Raw genomic sequence first — 17,372 nt, 5'->3', positions numbered from 1 at the left:
CATTGGTATGTTACTTGCCCGAGATTCGATCGTCGGTATCTTCATACCTAGTTCAATCTCGTTACCGGCAAGTATCTTTACTTGTTCTGTAATGTGTCATCCCGCAACTAACTCATTAGTCGCATTGCTTGCAAGGCTTATCATGATGTGCATTACCGAGAGGGCCTAGAGATACCTCTCCGATACTCAGAGTGAAAATCCTAATCTCGATCTATGCCAACCCAACAAACACCTTCGGAGATACCTGTAGAGCATCTTTATAATCACCAAGTTACGTTGTGACGTTGGATAGCACATGTAACGCGCCGTGACCGATGTGCCAGGTGTCGTCCAGTTATCCGTTGTTGTTGCCTTGTCATTGCTTGCGTGTCATGCATTGCATATCATGTCATCATGTGCATTTCATTTGCATACATGTTCGTCTCATGCATTCGAGCATTTTTCTCGTTGTCCGTTTTGCAATCCGGCGCTCCGTTCTCCTCCGGTGGTCATTTCTACCTTCTTCTCGTGTGTGGGGATTAAACATTTCCGGTTTGGACCGAGACTTGCCAAGCGACCTTGGTTTACTACCGGTAGACCGCCTGTCAAGTTTCGTACCATTTGGACTTCGTTTGATGCTCCAACGGTTAACCGAGGGTCCGAAAAGGCCTCGTGTGTGTTGCAGCCCAACACCCCTCCATGTTGGTCCAAAACCCACCTAAACCCTCTCCATCTTCTAGAGCGTTCGATCACGATCGCGTGGCCACAAACTGCACCTCATTTGGACTCTCCTAGCTCCCTCTACCTATAAATATGTGCCCCTCCCGGAAATTTCGGATCATTTCGCGGATGAACCCTAGCCATCTCCCTCCTCGCGCCGTCGGACGCGTCCACGCGCCGCCCGGACATGTCCGGCCGCCGGCCACCTCACCTCCACCAATCAGGGGCCGCCACATCATCCCTTCCACCTCTCCCCTCCAATCCCACCTCAGCCATGTGGCATGCGCGCCGGCCAACCACCGCCGCGCCCCGCTTGGCCCGCGCGGAGCACGCGCCAACCGCCTCCACCTGCGCGAGACCCACGCCAGAGCGCCGCCGCCTTCTCCACCGGAAACCCCGCCGCCGTCTTCGCCCTTCGCCGCCGACGCCCCGCTCCGGTCGCCGTCATATCGCCGGCGAGCGCGCCCGCGCCGCCTGCCTGTGCTTGCCTCGCCGCCGCACCCGGCTGCCCGCACCGCACCTCGCCCGGGGGCTCCGGCGAGCGGCCCGACCTCGCCGGATCCGACCGCTCCGGTCACCTTCCCCAACTCCGGCGCCTCTCCGACGTGAACTCCGGCCAGATCCGTTCATCGGGATCAGATCCACCACCTCCTCCAACCAAACAGCGCCCTCCGCCCCGGATCTCATCATCCCGCACCGCTCCGTCCCGTTGACTTGCCCCCCACCACCCACCGTAACCGGGAACTCCCCAATATTTTCCTCGCCCTCAGTTCTATCACGGTTATTTCCGTCATGGACGGCCCAAAGAATGTCATGCAGCTGCGTCTCCGACCCGCCCAGGACGAAAAGCCCATTTTCTGTCATGATTTTTGGTCATAGAAGTAGGATCCCACAACATCTATGATGATACCGGGTTTTGTCACAATTATCGTCATAGAAGTGTCATAAACATGACAAAAATTGTTTCGTTCATCCCAAAATGTCACGTATGTGTCTTTTTTTGTAGTGTATGTCCTTGATGCACCGCTAGGTGACGGACCTATTGTAGGAGTAGATGCACATGTTATGAACGTTTGGCAAGCTCGGTATAATGACTACTTGATAGTTTAGTGCGCCATGCTTTATGGCTTAGAACCGGGACTTCAAAAACGTTTTGAACGCCGTGGAGCATATAAGATGTTCCAAGAGCTGAAATTGGTATTTCAGACTCATGCCCGAGTCGAGAGGTATGATACCTCTGACAAGTACTTTGCCTACAAGATGGAGGAGAATAGCTCAACCAATGAGTATGTGCTCAGAAAGTCCGAGTAGTACATTCGCTTGAATCAAGTGGGAGTTAATCTTCCAGATAAGATAGTGATTGACAGAGTTCTCTAGTCACTATCACCAAGCTACTAGAACTTCATGATGAACTATAATAAGCAAGGGATGACGAAAACAATTCCCAGGCTCTTCACGAGGCTGAAATCGGTGAAGGTAGAAATCAAGAAAATCATCAAATATTGATGGCTGACAAGACCACTAGTTTCAAGTAAAAGGGCAAGGAAAATAAAGGGAACTTCAAGAAAGAATGGCAAACAAGTTTCCACTCCCGTGAAGAAACCCAAAGCTAGACCTAAGCCTGAAATTGAGTGCTTCTACTACAAAGGAATGGTCACTGGAAGCGGAACTACCCCAAATACTTGGCGGATAAGAAGGATGGCAAAGTGAACAAAGGTATATTTGATATACATGTTATTGATGTGTACTTCACTAGTGTTCATAGTAACCCCAGGGTATTTGATACCGGTTTAGTTGCTAAGATTAGTAACTCGAAACAGGAGTTACAAAATGAACAGAGACTAGTTAAGGGCAAGGTGACGATGTGTGTTGGAACTGATTCCAAGGTTGATAAGATCACCATCGCACACTCCCTCTACCTTCGGCATTAGTGTTGGACCTAAATAAATGTTATTTGGTGTTTGCTTGAGCATGAATATGATTGGATCATGTTTATTGTGATACGGTTATTCATTTATGTCACAGAATAATTGTTGTTCTATTTACATGAATAAAACCTTCTATGGTCATACACCCAATGTAAATGGTTTATTGAATCTCGATCGTAGTGATACACATATTCATAATATTGATGCCAAAAGATGCAAAGTTGATAGTGATAGTGCAACATATTTGTGGCACTGCCGTTTTGATCATATTGGTGTAAAGCGCATGAAGAAACTCCATGCAGATGGGCTTTTGGAAACACTTGATTATGAATCACTTGATACTTGCGAACCATCCCTCTTGAGCAAGATGACTGAAACTCCGTTCTCCGGAACAATGGAGCGAGCCACTGACTTATTGGAAATAATACACACTGATGTATGCGGTCCGATGAGTGTTGAGGCTCGCAGCGGGTATCATTACTTTCTGACCATCACTGATGATTTAAGCAGATATGGGTATATCTACATAATGAAACACAAGTCTGAAACATTTGAAAAGTTCAAAGAAATTCAGAGTGAAGCTGGGAATCATCGTAACAAGAAAATAAAAGTTTCTACGATCTAATCGCGGAGGCAAATATTTGAGCTATGAGTTTGGCCTTCATTTAAAACAATGTGGAATAGTTTCACAACTCACGCCACCTAGAACACCACAGCATAATGGTGTGTCCGAACGTCATAATCATACTTTATTAGATATGGTGCGATCTATGATGTCTGTTACTGATTTACCACTATCATTTTGGGGTTATGCATTAGAGACAGCTGCATTCACATTAAATAGGGCACCATCTAAATCGGTTGAGATGACACCATATGAACTGTCATTTAGCAACAAACCTAAGTTGTTTTTTCTTAAAGTTTGGGGTTGCGATGCTTATGTGAAAAAGTTTCAGCCTCATAAGCTCGAACCCAAATCGTAGAAGTGCGTCTTCATAGGATACCCAAAAGAAACTATTGGGTACACCTTCTATCACAGATTCGAAGACAAGATCTTTGTTGCTAAGAATGGATCCGTTCTAGAGAAGGAGTTTCTCTCGAAGAAGTGAGTGGGAGGAAAGTAAAAGTTGATGAGGTAATTGTACCTGCTCCCTTATTGGAAAGTAGTTCATCATAGAAATCAGGTCCAGTGATTCCTACACCAATCAGTGAGGAAGCTAATTATAATGATCATGAAAGTTCTGAGCAAGTTACTATAGAACCTCTTACGTCAACCATAGTAAGGTTTGCACCAGAGTGGTATGGTAATACTGTTCTGGAGGTCATGTTACTTGACCATGACGAACCTATGAACTATGAGGTAGCGAAATGGCTTGAGGCCATGAAATCTGAGATGGGATCCATGTATGAGAACAAAGTATGGACTTTGATTGACTTACCCGATGATCGGCAAGCCATTGAGATTAAATGGATCTTAAAGAGGAAGACAGACGATTATAGTAGTGTTACTATCTACAAAGCTCGAATTGCCGCAAAACGTTTTCGACAAGTTCAAGGTGTTGACTACGGTGAGAGTTTCTCACTCGTATCTATGCTTAAAGTCTATCCGAATCATGTTAGCAATTGCTGCATTTTATGAAATTTGGCAAATGGATGTCAAAACTGCATTCCTTAATGGATTTTTTAAAGAAGAATTGTATATGATGCAACCAGAAGGTTTTGTCAATCCGAAAGGTGCTAACAAAGTGTGTAAGATCCAGTGATCCATTTATGGACTGGTGCAAGCATCTCAGAGTTGGAATGTCCGCTTTGATAGTGTGATCAAAGCATATGGTTTTATACAGGCTTTTGGAGAAGCTTGTATTTACAATAAAGTGAGTGGGAGCTCTGTAGCATTTCTGATATTATATGTGGATGACATATTATTTATTGGAAATAATACAAAATTTCTGGATAGCACAAAAATGATACTTGAATAATAATTTTTCAATGAAAGACCTCGGTAAGCTACTTACATATTAGGCATCAAGATCTATAAAGATAGATCAAGACGCTTGATAAGACTTCCGATGAGTACATACCTTGATAAGATTTTGAAGGAGTTCAAAATGGATCAGTCAAAGAAGGAGTTCTTGTCTGACTTCTAAGGTGTGAAGTTGAGTAAAGACTCAAAACCCGACCATGGCAGAAAATAGAAACAGAATGAAAAGTCATTCCCTATGCCTCAATCATAGGTTCTATAAAGTATGCTATGTTGTGTACCAGACCTATTGTGTACCTGACCATGACTTTGGCAAGAGGGTACAATAGTGATCCAGGAGTGGATCACTGGACAACGGTCAAAATTATCCTTAGTGGAATAAGGACATGTTTCTTAGTTATGGAGGTGACAAAAAGTTCATCGTAAAGGGTTATGACGATGCAAGCATTGACACCGATCAGGATGACTCTAAGTCTCAATCTGGATACATATTGAAAGTGGGAGCGATTAGCTAGAGTAGCTCTGTGCAAAGCATTGTAGACATAGAAAATTTGCAAAATACATACGGCTCTGAATGTGGCAGACCCGTTGACTAAACTTCTCTCACAAAGAAAAACATGATCACTCTTTGGGTGTTAATCACATAGCGATGTGAACTAGATTATTGACTCTAGTGAACCCTTTGGGTGTTAGTCACATGGAGATGTGACCTAATCACATAAAGATGTGAACTATTGGTGTTAAATCACATGCCAATGTGAACTAGATTATTGACTCTAGTGCAAGTGGGAGACTGAAGGAAATATGCCCTAGAGGCAATAATAAAGTTGTTATTTATATTTCCTTATATCATGATAAATATTTATTATTCATGCTAGAATTGTATTAACCAGAAACTTAGTACATGTGTGAATACATAGACAAAAACAGAATGTCCCTAGTATGCCTCTACTTGACTAGCACGTCAATCAAAGATGGTTAAGTTTCCTGACCATAGACATGTGTTGTCATTTGATGAACGGGATCACATCATTAGGAGAATCATGTGATGGACAAGACCCATCCATTAGATTAGCATGTTGATCGTTCAGTTTTACTGCTATTGCTTTCATCATGACCTATACATGTTTCTCTGACTATGAGATTATGCAACTCCCGAATACCGGAGTGTTGGGGAACGTAGTAATTTCAAAAAATTCCTACGCCCACCCAGGATCATGGTGATGCATATCAATGAGAAGGGAGAGTGTGTCCATGTACCCTCGTAGACCGAAAGCGGAAGCGTTAGCACAACGCGGTTGAAGTAGTCGTACGTCTTCACGATCCGACCGATCCAAGTATCGAACGTACGACACCTCCGAGTTCAGCACATGTTCAGCTCGATGACGTCCCGCGAACTCCGATCCAGTAGAGCTTCACGGGAGAGTTCTGTCAGCACGACGCGTGATGACGGTGATGATGTTGCTACCGACGCAGGGCTTCGCCTAAGCACTGCTACGATATAACCGAGGTGGAATATGGTGGAGGGGGGCACCGCACACGGCTGGAATAAATCAACAAATCAACTTGTGTGTTCCACGGTGCCCCCTGCCCCCGTATATAAAGGAGCAAGGGGGGAGGCGGCCGGCCAGGAGGAGGGCATGCCAAGGGGGAGTCCTGCTCCCACCGGGAGTAGGACTCCTCCTTTTCCTTGTTGGAGTAGGAGAGGGAAGGAAGGGAGAGAGGAGGAGAAGGAAAAAGGGGGGGCACCGCCCCCCGCCCCCTCCTTGTCCAATTCGGACTAGCGGGGGAGGGGGCGCGCGGCTGCCCTGGCCGCCCCTCCTCTTCTCCCACTAAGGCCCATTAGGCCCAATTAACTCCCCGGGGGGTTCCGGTAACCCCCCGGTACTCCGGTTTTTATCTGAAACCACTCGGAACACTTCCGGTGTCCGAATATAGTCATCCAATATATCGATCTTTACGTCTCGACCATTTTGAGACTCCTCGTCATGTCCGTGATCATATCCGGAACTCCGAACTACCTTCGGTACATCAAAACACAAAAACTCATAATACCGATCGTCAACAAACTTTAAGCGTGCGGACCCTACGGGTTCGAGAACTATGTAGACATGACCGAGACACATCTCTGGTCAATAACCAATAGCGGAACCTGGATGCTCATATTGGCTCCTACATATTCTACAAATATCTTTGTCGGTCAAATAGCATAACAACATACATTGTTCCCTTTGTCATCGGTATGTTACTTCCCCGAGATTCGATCATCGGTATCTCAATACCTAGTTTAATATTGTTACCGGCAAGTCTATTTACTTGTTCCATAATGCATCATCCCGCAACTAACTCATTAGTCACATTGCTTACAAGGCTTATAGTGATGTGCATTACCGAGAGGGCCCAGAGATACCTCTCCGACAATCGGAATGACAAATCCTAATCTCGAAATATGCCAACTCAACAAGTACCTTCGGAGACACCTGTAGAGCACCTTTATAATCACCCAACTACGTTGTGACGTTTGGTAGCACACAAAGTGTTCCTCCGGTAACCGGGAGTTGCATAATCCCATAGTCATAGGAACATGTATAAGTCATGAAGAAAGCAATAGCAACATACTAAACGATCAAGTGCTAAGCTAACAGAATGGGTCAAGTCAACCACATCATTCTCCTAATGATGTGATCCTGTTAATCAAATGACAACTCATGTCTATGGCTAGGAAACATAACCATCTTTGATCAATGAGCTAGTCAAGTAGAGGCATACTAGTGACACTCTGTTTGTCTATGTATTCACACATGTATTATGTTTATGGTTAATACAATTCTAGCATTGATGAGGACATCAATACCATTGTTACACCCACAGCCCCTGCTGTTATACATACTGGACCAATTACTAGAGCTCACGCACGCTAATTAAATTATCAGGTACTTTCGCTTCTTGGTAATGATTCTAATGTTCATGAGAATATGATGCTCCCTAAATTGGATACATTTGTTTTGCTTACAAATGAAGGGCCTGGCATGGATAAGAGGGATGAACACTGGAGCAAGACCAAGCATGGAGATGATGGCATGTGCAAGGGGATCAAGAACGGAGTTACAAGTGATGATTTCAGGACTTTGAAGCCACCATAAGGAGTGCATGAAGCCTTGGACGAAATATACAAGATGCCACTTCATAAATTTCGTCCAGAGGTTATTCTAGGTGTTGCGTCACCTTATTATTGGGCCAGGCCCATGTATTTTCGAAATACTTAGGTATAGGCTGTTTTAAGAGTCCGTATGTGTGGGGAAACAAGAATAAGGGTTGATTTCAGACCCCTCCTCTAGGGGCCACGAAATTCCCCCCTCTTCCTCCATATATACAACCCTTAGGGCATCATTTAGACTTTGGGTTTTATTTAGTTAAAAGTTATCCATCGTTGCAACTTCGTGTACTTCATTTGTGTCCAACGACCAGACCAAGACCACTTATGAAACCCTACTTTTATCAATAATTCATCCATACTCGCAATATTCAGATTGCTTAATCATATTCTTGCTTGTTCTTCGATTGATTGCAGGAATAGACCTTCGTGGTTAGGTTGATTGTGCTCCAGCGTGGTCAATAACCTCTCGGAGTTGGTTTAGCGATTGCTAAGGCGCAACGTCGTGTACGTTTGTAGTCAGATCGTCAAAGTCGTCTCCACCAAATCGATAGTTATCATCTCATCGAAAGATTGGGACACCTCGCCACTATGCAAATCAACTTTGGAGAATATTGTAGAGATGAATGGAAAACAACATTTAAAACTAAGTTTGGATTATATGAGTTGTTAGTCATGCCTTTTGGGTTAACTAATGCACCTAGTACTTTCATGAGGTTAATGAACGATGTTTTACGTGCTTTCATTGGACGATTTGTGGTAGTTTACTTTGATGACATATTGATTTATAGAAAATCTTTGGAGGAACATTTGGAACATTTATGTGATGTTTTTATTGCTCTACGTGATGCTCGTTTGTTTGGTAACCTTGGAAAGTGCACCTTTTGCATCGACCGAGTATCTTTTCTTGGCTATGTTGTTACTCCACGGGGAATTGAAGTTGATAAAGCCAAGATTGAAGCTGTTGAGAGTTGGCCGCAACCCAAAACAGTCACACAAGTGAGGAGTTTCCTTGGCCTCGCCGGTTTCTATAGGCGTTTTGTGAGAGATTTCAGCACCATTGCTGCACCTCTCAACGAGCTTACAAAGAAGGATGTGCCTTTTGTTTGGGGTACCACACAGGAAGCCTTCACGGTATTGAAAGATAAGTTGACACATGCTCCTTCACTCCAACTTCCTGATTTTAATAAGACTTTTGAGCTTGAATGTGATGCTAGTGGAATTGGATTAGGAGGTGTGTTATTACAAGATGGCAAACCTATTGCATACTTTTCTGAAAAATTGAGTGGGCCTAGTCTGAACTATTCTACTTATGATAAAGAATTATATGCTCTTGTTCGGACCTTAGAAACATGGCAACATTATTTATGGCCCAAGGAATTTGTTATACATTCTGATCATGAATCTTTGAAACACATTGAAAGTCAAGCAAAACAGAACCATAGACATGCTAAATGGGTTGAATTCATTGAGATTTTCCCTTATGCCATTAAACACAAGAAGGGTAAAGAAAATGTTATTGCTGATGCATTGTCTCGTCGTTATACTATGCTTTCACAACTTGACTTTAAAATATTTGGTTTGGAGACCATCAAAGATCAATATGTTCATGATGCTGAATTTAAGTTGTATTGCAGAATTGTAAGGAAGGGAGAACTTGGAACAAGTTCGTTCTTAACGATGGATTTGTGTTTCGTGCTAACAAGCTATGCATTCCAGCTAGCTCAATTCATCCTTTGTTGTTGCAGGAGGCGCGTGGAGGAGGACTAATGGGACACTTTGGCATCAAGAAGACGGAGGATATACTTGCTACACATTTCTTTTGGCCAAAGATGAGACGGGATGTTGAGTGTTTTGTTGCTCGCTGCACTACATGTCACAAAGCTAAGTCACGACTCAATCCTCATGGTTTATATATGCCTTTGCCTATACCTAGTGTTCCTTGGGAGGATATATCTATGTACTTTGTTTTAGGTTTACCTCGAACAAAGAAGGGGAGGGATAGCATATTTGTTGTCGTGGATAGGTTCTCAAAAATGGCACACTTTATACCATGTCATAAAAGCGATGATGGTGTTAATGATGCTGATTTGTTCTTTCGTGAAATTATTCGCTTGCATGGTGTGCCAAATACTATTGTTTCAGATCGTGATACTAAATTTCTTAGACACTTTTGGAGATGTTTATGGGCTAAGTTTGGGACTAAACTGCTTTTTAGAACTACTTGTCACCCCCAAACTGATGGACAAACTGAAGTAGTCAATAGAACATTGTCTACTATGCTTAGGGCTGTTTTGAAGAATAATAAGAAAATGTGGGAAGAATGCTTGCCTCATATTGAATTTTCTTATAATCGTTCATTGCATTCTACTACTAAGACGTGCCCTTTTGAAATTGTGTATGGTTTCCTACCTCGTGCACCTATTGATTTGTTGCCTCTTCCATCTTCGGAGAAGGTTAATTTTGATGCTAAAGAATGTGTTGAATTAATTTTAAAAATGCATGAGTTAACTACGGAAAACATTGAGCGTATGAATGATAAATATAAACATGCTGGAGATAAGGGTAGAAAACATGTTATGTTTGCACCTGGAGATCTTGTTTGGTTACATTTGCGTAAGGATAGATTTCCTAATTTGCGCAAATCAAAGCTAATGCCACGTGCGGATGGTCCTTTTAAGGTGTTAGTGAAAATAAATGATAATGCATATAAACTTGAGCTCCCTGCAGATTTTAGGGTTAGTCCCACTTTTAACATTGCAGATTTGAAGCCTTATTTGGGTGAGGAAGATGAGCTTACATTGAGGACGACTTCATTTCAAGAAGGGGAGGATGATGAGGACATCAATACCATTGTTACACCCACAGCCCCTGCTGCTATACATACTGGACCAATTACTAGAGCTCGCGCATGCCAATTAAATTATCAGGTACTTCCGTTTCTTGGTAATGATTCTAATGTTCATGAGAATATGATGCTGCCTTAATTGGATACATTTGTTTTGCTTACAAATGAAGGGCCTGGCATGGATAAGAGGGATGAACACTGGAGCAAGACCAAGCATGGAGATGATGGCATGCGCAAGGGGATCAAGAACGGAGTTACAAGTGATGATTTCAGGACTTTGAAGCCACCATAAGGAGTGCATGAAGCCTTGGACGAAATATACAAGATGCCACTTCATAAATTTCGTCCAGAGGTTATTCTAGGTGTTGCGTCACCTTATTATTGGGCCAGGCCCATGTATTTTCGAAATACTTACGTATACGCTGTTTTTAGAGTCTGTATGTGTGGGGAAACAAGAGTTAGGGTTCATTTTGGACCCGCCCTCCAAGGGCCACGAAACTCCCCCCTATTCCTCCATATATACAGCCCTTAGGGGGTCGTTTAGACTTTGGGTTTTATTTAGTTAAAAGTTAGCCATCGTTGCAACTTCGTGTACTTCATTTGTGTCCAACGACCAGACCAAACCGCTTACGAAACCCCACTTTTATCAATACTTCGTCCATACTCGCAATATTCAGATTACTTAATCATATTCTTGCTTGTTCTTCAATTGCTTGCAGGAATAGACCTTCATGGTCAGGTTGATTGTGCTCCAACGTGGTCAATAACCTCTCGGAGTTGGTTTAGCGATTGCTAAGGCACAACGTCGTGCACGTTTGTAGTTGGATCGTCAAAGTCATCTCCACCAAATCGATAGTTATCATCTCATCGAAAGATTGGGACACCTCGCCTCTATCAAGCATGAATAATAAACATTTATCATGATATAAGGAAATAAATAATAACTTTATTATTGCCTCTAGGGCATATTTCCTTCAGTCTCCCACTTGCACTAGAGTCAGTAATCTAGATTACACAGTAATGATTCTAACACCCATGGAGCCTTGGTGTTGATCATGTTTTGCTCGTGGAAGAGGCTTAGTCAATGGGTTTGCAACATTCAGATCCGCATGTATCTTGCAAATCTCTATGTCTCCCACCTAGACTTGATCCCGGATGGAGTTGAAGCGTCTCTTGATGTTCTTGGTTCTCTTGTGAAATCTGGATTCCTTTGCCAAGGCAATTGCACCAGTATTGTCACAAAATATTTTCATTGGACTCGATGCACTAGGTATGACACCTAGATCGGATATGAACTCCTTCATCCAGACTCCTTCATTTGCTGCTTCTGAAGCAGCAATTACTCCGCTTCACATGTAGATCCCTCCACGACGCTCTATTTAGAACTGCTCCAACTGACTGCTCCACCGTTTAATATAAATACGTATCCGGTTTGCGATTTAGAATCGTTTGGATCAGTGTCAAAGCTTGCATCAACGTAAACATTTATGATGAGCTCTTTGTCACCTCCATAAACGAGAAACATATTTTTAGTCCTTTTCAGGTACTTCGGGATGTTCTTGACCGCTGTCCAGTGATCCACTCCTGGATTACTTCGGTACCTCCCTACTAAACTAATGGCAAGGCACACATCAGGTCTGGTACACAGCATTGCATACATGATAGAGCCTATGGCTGAAGCATAGGGAACATCTTTCATTTTCTCTCTATCTTCTGCAGTGGTTGGGCATTGAGTCTTACTCAACTTCACACCTTGTAATACAGGCAATAACCCTTTCTTTGTCTGATCCATTTTGAACTTCTTCAAAACTTTGTCAAGGTATGTGCTTTATGAAAGTCCAATTAAGCGTCTTGATCTATCTCTATAGATCTTGATGCCCAATATGTAAGCAGCTTCACCGAGGTCCTTCATTGAAAAACTCTTATTCAAGTATACTTTATGTTATCCAGAAATTATATATCATTTCCAATCAACAATATGCCATCCACATATAATATTAGAAATGCTACACAGCTCCCACTCACTTTCTTATAAATACAGGCTTCTCCAAAAGTCTGTATAAAACCATATGCTTTGATCACACTATCAAAGCGTTTATTCCAACTCCGAGAAGCTTGCACCAGTCCATAAATGGATCGCTGGAGCCTTGACACTTTGTTAGTACCTTTTGGGTCGATAAAACCTTCAGGTTGCATCATATACATCTCTTCTTCCAGAAGTCCATTCAGGAATGCAGTCTTTACATCCATTTGCCAAATTTCATAATCATAAAATGTGGCAATAGCTAACATGATTCGGACGGACTTAAGAATCGCTACGGGTGAGAAGGTCTCATCGTACTCAACTCCTTAAACTTGTCGAAAACCTTTTGCAACAAGTCGAGCTTTGTAGACAGTAACATTACCATCAGCGTGGGTCTTCTTCTTGAAGATCCATTTATTCTCGATGGCTTGCCGATCATCGGGCAAGTCAACCAAAGTCCACACTTTGTCCTCATACATGGATCCCATCTCAGATTTCATGGCCTCAAGCCAGTTTGTGGAATCTGGGCTCATCATCGCTTCCTCATAGTTCATAGGTTCGTTATGGTCTAGCAACCTGATGTAACACCCCGGATGTAATTTTCCCAATTTGTACTCCAACTCTTGCCGTTTCCGGCGTTAAGTTATTTTATTTTCTTGGGTTTGGGTTTTTGTCTCCGTGTGTTGTTATCGTTGTCATGCATCTCATATCATGTCATCATGTGCATTGCATTTGCATACGTGTTCATCTCATGCATTCGAGCATTTTCCCCGTTGTCCGTTTTGCATTCCGGTGCTTCGTTCTCCTCCGGTAGTCTTTACTACCTTTCTTTCGTGTGTGGGGATTAAAAATTTCCGGATTGGACCGAGACTTGCCAAGCGGCCTTGGTTTACTACCGGTAGACCGCCTGTCAAGTTTCATACCATTTGGACTTCGTTTGATACTCCAACGGTTAACCGAGGGACCGAAAAGGCCTCGTGTGTGTTGCAGCCCAACACCCCTCCAATTTGGCCCAAAACCCACCTAAACCTTCTCCATCATCTAGAGCGTTCGATCACGATCGCGTGGCCAAAAACCGCACCTCATTTGGACTCTCCTAGCTCCTCCTATGCCTATATAAAGACCCCCTCCGAAATTCCCGTTCTTCTTCCTCCGAAACCCTAGATCCACCCCTCGCGCGCAGCCGATCATGTCCGAAGTCCGCCGGACAAAGCACCGCCGACACTCGTAGCGCGCCATGTGGCAGGCGCCGCCACCTCGCGCCCCCGGCCCGCCAGGCCCACGTCGGGCCCCCGCAAGCCCGAAATCGCCGCCGCCCGCGCCCGTCCGCCCCGCAGCCTCCTTCCCCGCGTCCGGCGCCCGACGCCGCCGCGATCCTCGCCGCTCCGCCGCGACAGGCTCCCCTCCGGCGCCAACCTCCTCGCCGGCCGGTGCCGCGGGTCGTCGCCGCGCCGCCGCAAGCTCGCCAGCCGCCCTGCCCATCGCCGCGGAGCGCCGCTCCGGCCGCTCCTCCCCAACTCCGGCAAGTCCTCCGGCCGGCCTCTCCTCTCCGGCAAGTTCGTCGGCATCTACAGTGTTCTCCGGCGACCGCCTCGGGAAGCGTGCAGATCTGGATCTGAGGAGATCCACTCGGTTGACTTTCCCCTCCTAACCCTAATTATTTTGCATTTTTCGTCACGTCGTAACTTTGCATCCGTAACTCCGTTTTTGCAATATAGCATATCAAAATGTTCATCTCAAAGAGTACATCATTTCATTCCATTGCATCATTTTCATTTGAGTTCGTCTTGATGCCCAAAATGCTGTTAGAAGAGGGCTACTTGAGATAATTGTCAGATCTGCTGCTCCATTTAGAGATTTGTCATTTTTGCCATGATTATTGTGTGCATGATATGCCCCAGAGCTCTACATATGTTTTGTTAAGGGTTTTGCCATCTTTCCAGAGGTGCAACCCATGTATTTTTGTGATGTGTGTGGTGACTAGCACAAGCTTGCAAAGTGAGGCACTTGGTAATTCTGATTTTAGGGACTTAGCATTTCCACTAAGTCCTTGAGCTGTTTATCTCATATGGCCATATGTTCTTGTTGTTTCCTAGTGATCTGTGCCTCTTTTGAGGATGATCAGTAAGGATGTTTTGTTAATCTTGTAGTGCTCTATCCATCCATGTCTTTGTTTGCAATTATGGAGCACCCTAGCTTGAGTCAATCGAGCTCTACTTTTGCTACTTTGTGAATCTGGGCAGATTGTCTACTTGTTAGCGATTTTGCCGAGGATGTTGTAGTTGATCCGTGCATGCTATGCTATTGTTCTTGCCATGTCTAGCTTGAATTTTGTGTATTCTTGATTGGTGTATGCTTATATTGTCATGACTTGCTCCGTAGTGAGTGCATCGAGCTCGTAAACATGCCTACTTGATATCTGTTTCAGCATGCTCCAGTTTTTCACCAAGTCTGAGAACTGATTATGTTTTTGCCATGTTCACATGCTTGCAATTGTATTTTCTAATCCCTTTTGGCTCAAGGTCACTAAGGGACTTTTGTTAAGATCTTTGAGTAGCTCCATGCCATGCTTTACTTTTCCATGTTCAGGTCCTGTAGCATGTAGTTTTGATGCTCCGAAGAGTGCTACCTGATCTGAAATTCCAGACAAGTGTTAATTTCACTAAGTCTGAAATCTGTTTGCCATATGCATTTTTGCCATGCTTGTTTGAACCTGTTAATGGATGAATTGGCCGTAGCTCAGTGATAGACATTTGTTAAGCATCATGAATGCATCCCTACCATGTATTTTCATGCCATGTTTGAGTGCTGTAGCTTGTTCTTCTCTTTGCATTTAGATGGCTACTTACTGTAAATCGCAGACCGGTGTCATATTTGAATCGCTTGCCATTTTCAAACCGTAACTCCGATTCCGGCGTTCTTTATATCGTTTTCAAGCGATTTCATCTCATATTTCCAGTGGAACCCTTGGATTCTCAATTTGAAGCCAGGTTCATGCATCCCTTGTCAAATCTTGCATATGTATCCCGCATCGCATCCCGCATAGCATGCTATCTTTGCATCATATTGTTTGAGCTTTGCACGTGGTTGATTGTGTCCTTGTTGCTTGTTTGTCTTGTTTGGGTAGAGCCGTGAGACGAGTTCGCTAATGAGGAGCCTGTTGAGTTTGCTTTCGAGGATCCAGTCAACTCTGACAACTTTGCAGGCAAGATGACCATACCCTCGAAATCACTACTATCTTTGCTATGCTAGATTGCTCGCTCTTTTGCTATGCCAATGCTACGATGCCTACCACTTGCTTTCAAGCCTCCCAAATTGCCATGTCAAACCTCTAACCCACCATGTCCTAGCAAACCATTGATTGGCTATGTTACCGCTTTGCTCAGCCCCTCTTATAGCGTTGCTAGTTGGAGGTGAAGATTGGAGGCCGTTCCTTGTTGGAACATTTATTTACTTGTTGGGATATCATTATATTATCTTGTTATCTTAATGCATCTACATACTTGGTAAAGGGTGGAAGGCTCGGCCTCTCACCTAGTGTTTTGTTCCACTCTTGCCGCCCTAGTTTCCGTCATATCGGTGTTATGTTCCCGGATTTTGCGTTCCTTATGTGGTTGGGTTATAATGGGAACCCCTTGATAGTTCGCCTTGATTAAAGCTTTTCCAGCAATGCCCAACCTTGGTTTTACCATTTGCCACCTAGCCTCTTTTTCCCTTGGGTTTCCGGAGCCCGAGGGTCATCTTATTTTAGCCCCCCCTGGGCCAGTGCTCCTCTGAGTGTTGGTTCAAACTAGAGTCCCATGCAGCGCCCCCTCGGGGAAACTCGAGGTTTGGTTTTAGTTGTATGGAGAGCTCATCTGAGTGTGCCCTGAGAACGAGATATGTGCAGCTCCTATCGGGATTTGTCGGCAAATTCGGGTGGTGTTGCTGGTTTTGTTTTAACCTGTCGAAGTGTCTTGAAGAACCGAGGTACCGAGTCTAATTGGAACGTCTCAGGAGGAGGTCTATTCCTTCGTTGACCATGAGAGCTTGTCATGGGCTAAGTTGGGACTCCCCTGCAGGGATTTGAACTTTTGAAAGCCGTGCCCGCGGTTATGGGCAGATGGGAATTTGTTAATGTCTGGTTGTAGATAACTTGAACCTTAATTTAATTAAAATGAATCAACTGAGTGTGTTACCGTGATGGCCTCTTCTCGGCGGAGTCCGGGAAGTGGACACGGTGTTGGAGTAATGCTTGCGCAGGTTGCTCTCTAGTTTCTCGCTCGCGCTTTGCCTCCTCTTCTCGCTCTCTTTTGCGAACAGGATAGCCACCACATAAGCTAGTCGCTTGCTGCAGCTCCATATATTTACCTTGCCTTACCTATAAGCTTAAATAGTCTTGATCGCGAGGGTGCGAGATTGCTGCGTCCCTGTGGCTCACAGATTACTATTACACCAGATGCAAGGCCTGATGATTCCGCTCCAGGTGACGCGCTCGAGCTCAAGTGGGTGTTCGGCGAGGACTCTCAACGATACTATGTTTCCTTTCCTGATGGTCAGTAGTGGTGCCCAGTTGGGGGTGATCGGGACCGTGTCGCATGTTGGGTTATCTTTTATTTTGGCACCGTAGTCGGGCCATGAGTGTTTGGATTATGTAATGTTATTTATGTACTTGATTGACGTGGCGAGTGTAAGCCAACTATGTTATCTTCCCTTTTATTATCTATATTACATGGGATGTTGTGAAGATTGCCTAACTT

This window comes from Triticum urartu, chromosome 1A (assembly GCF_056163025.1).
Source record: "Triticum urartu cultivar PI428250 chromosome 1A, HENAU_Tu73, whole genome shotgun sequence".
In the NCBI taxonomy this organism is placed as follows: domain Eukaryota; kingdom Viridiplantae; phylum Streptophyta; class Magnoliopsida; order Poales; family Poaceae; genus Triticum; species Triticum urartu.
This window is presented reverse-complemented; position numbering follows the sequence as displayed.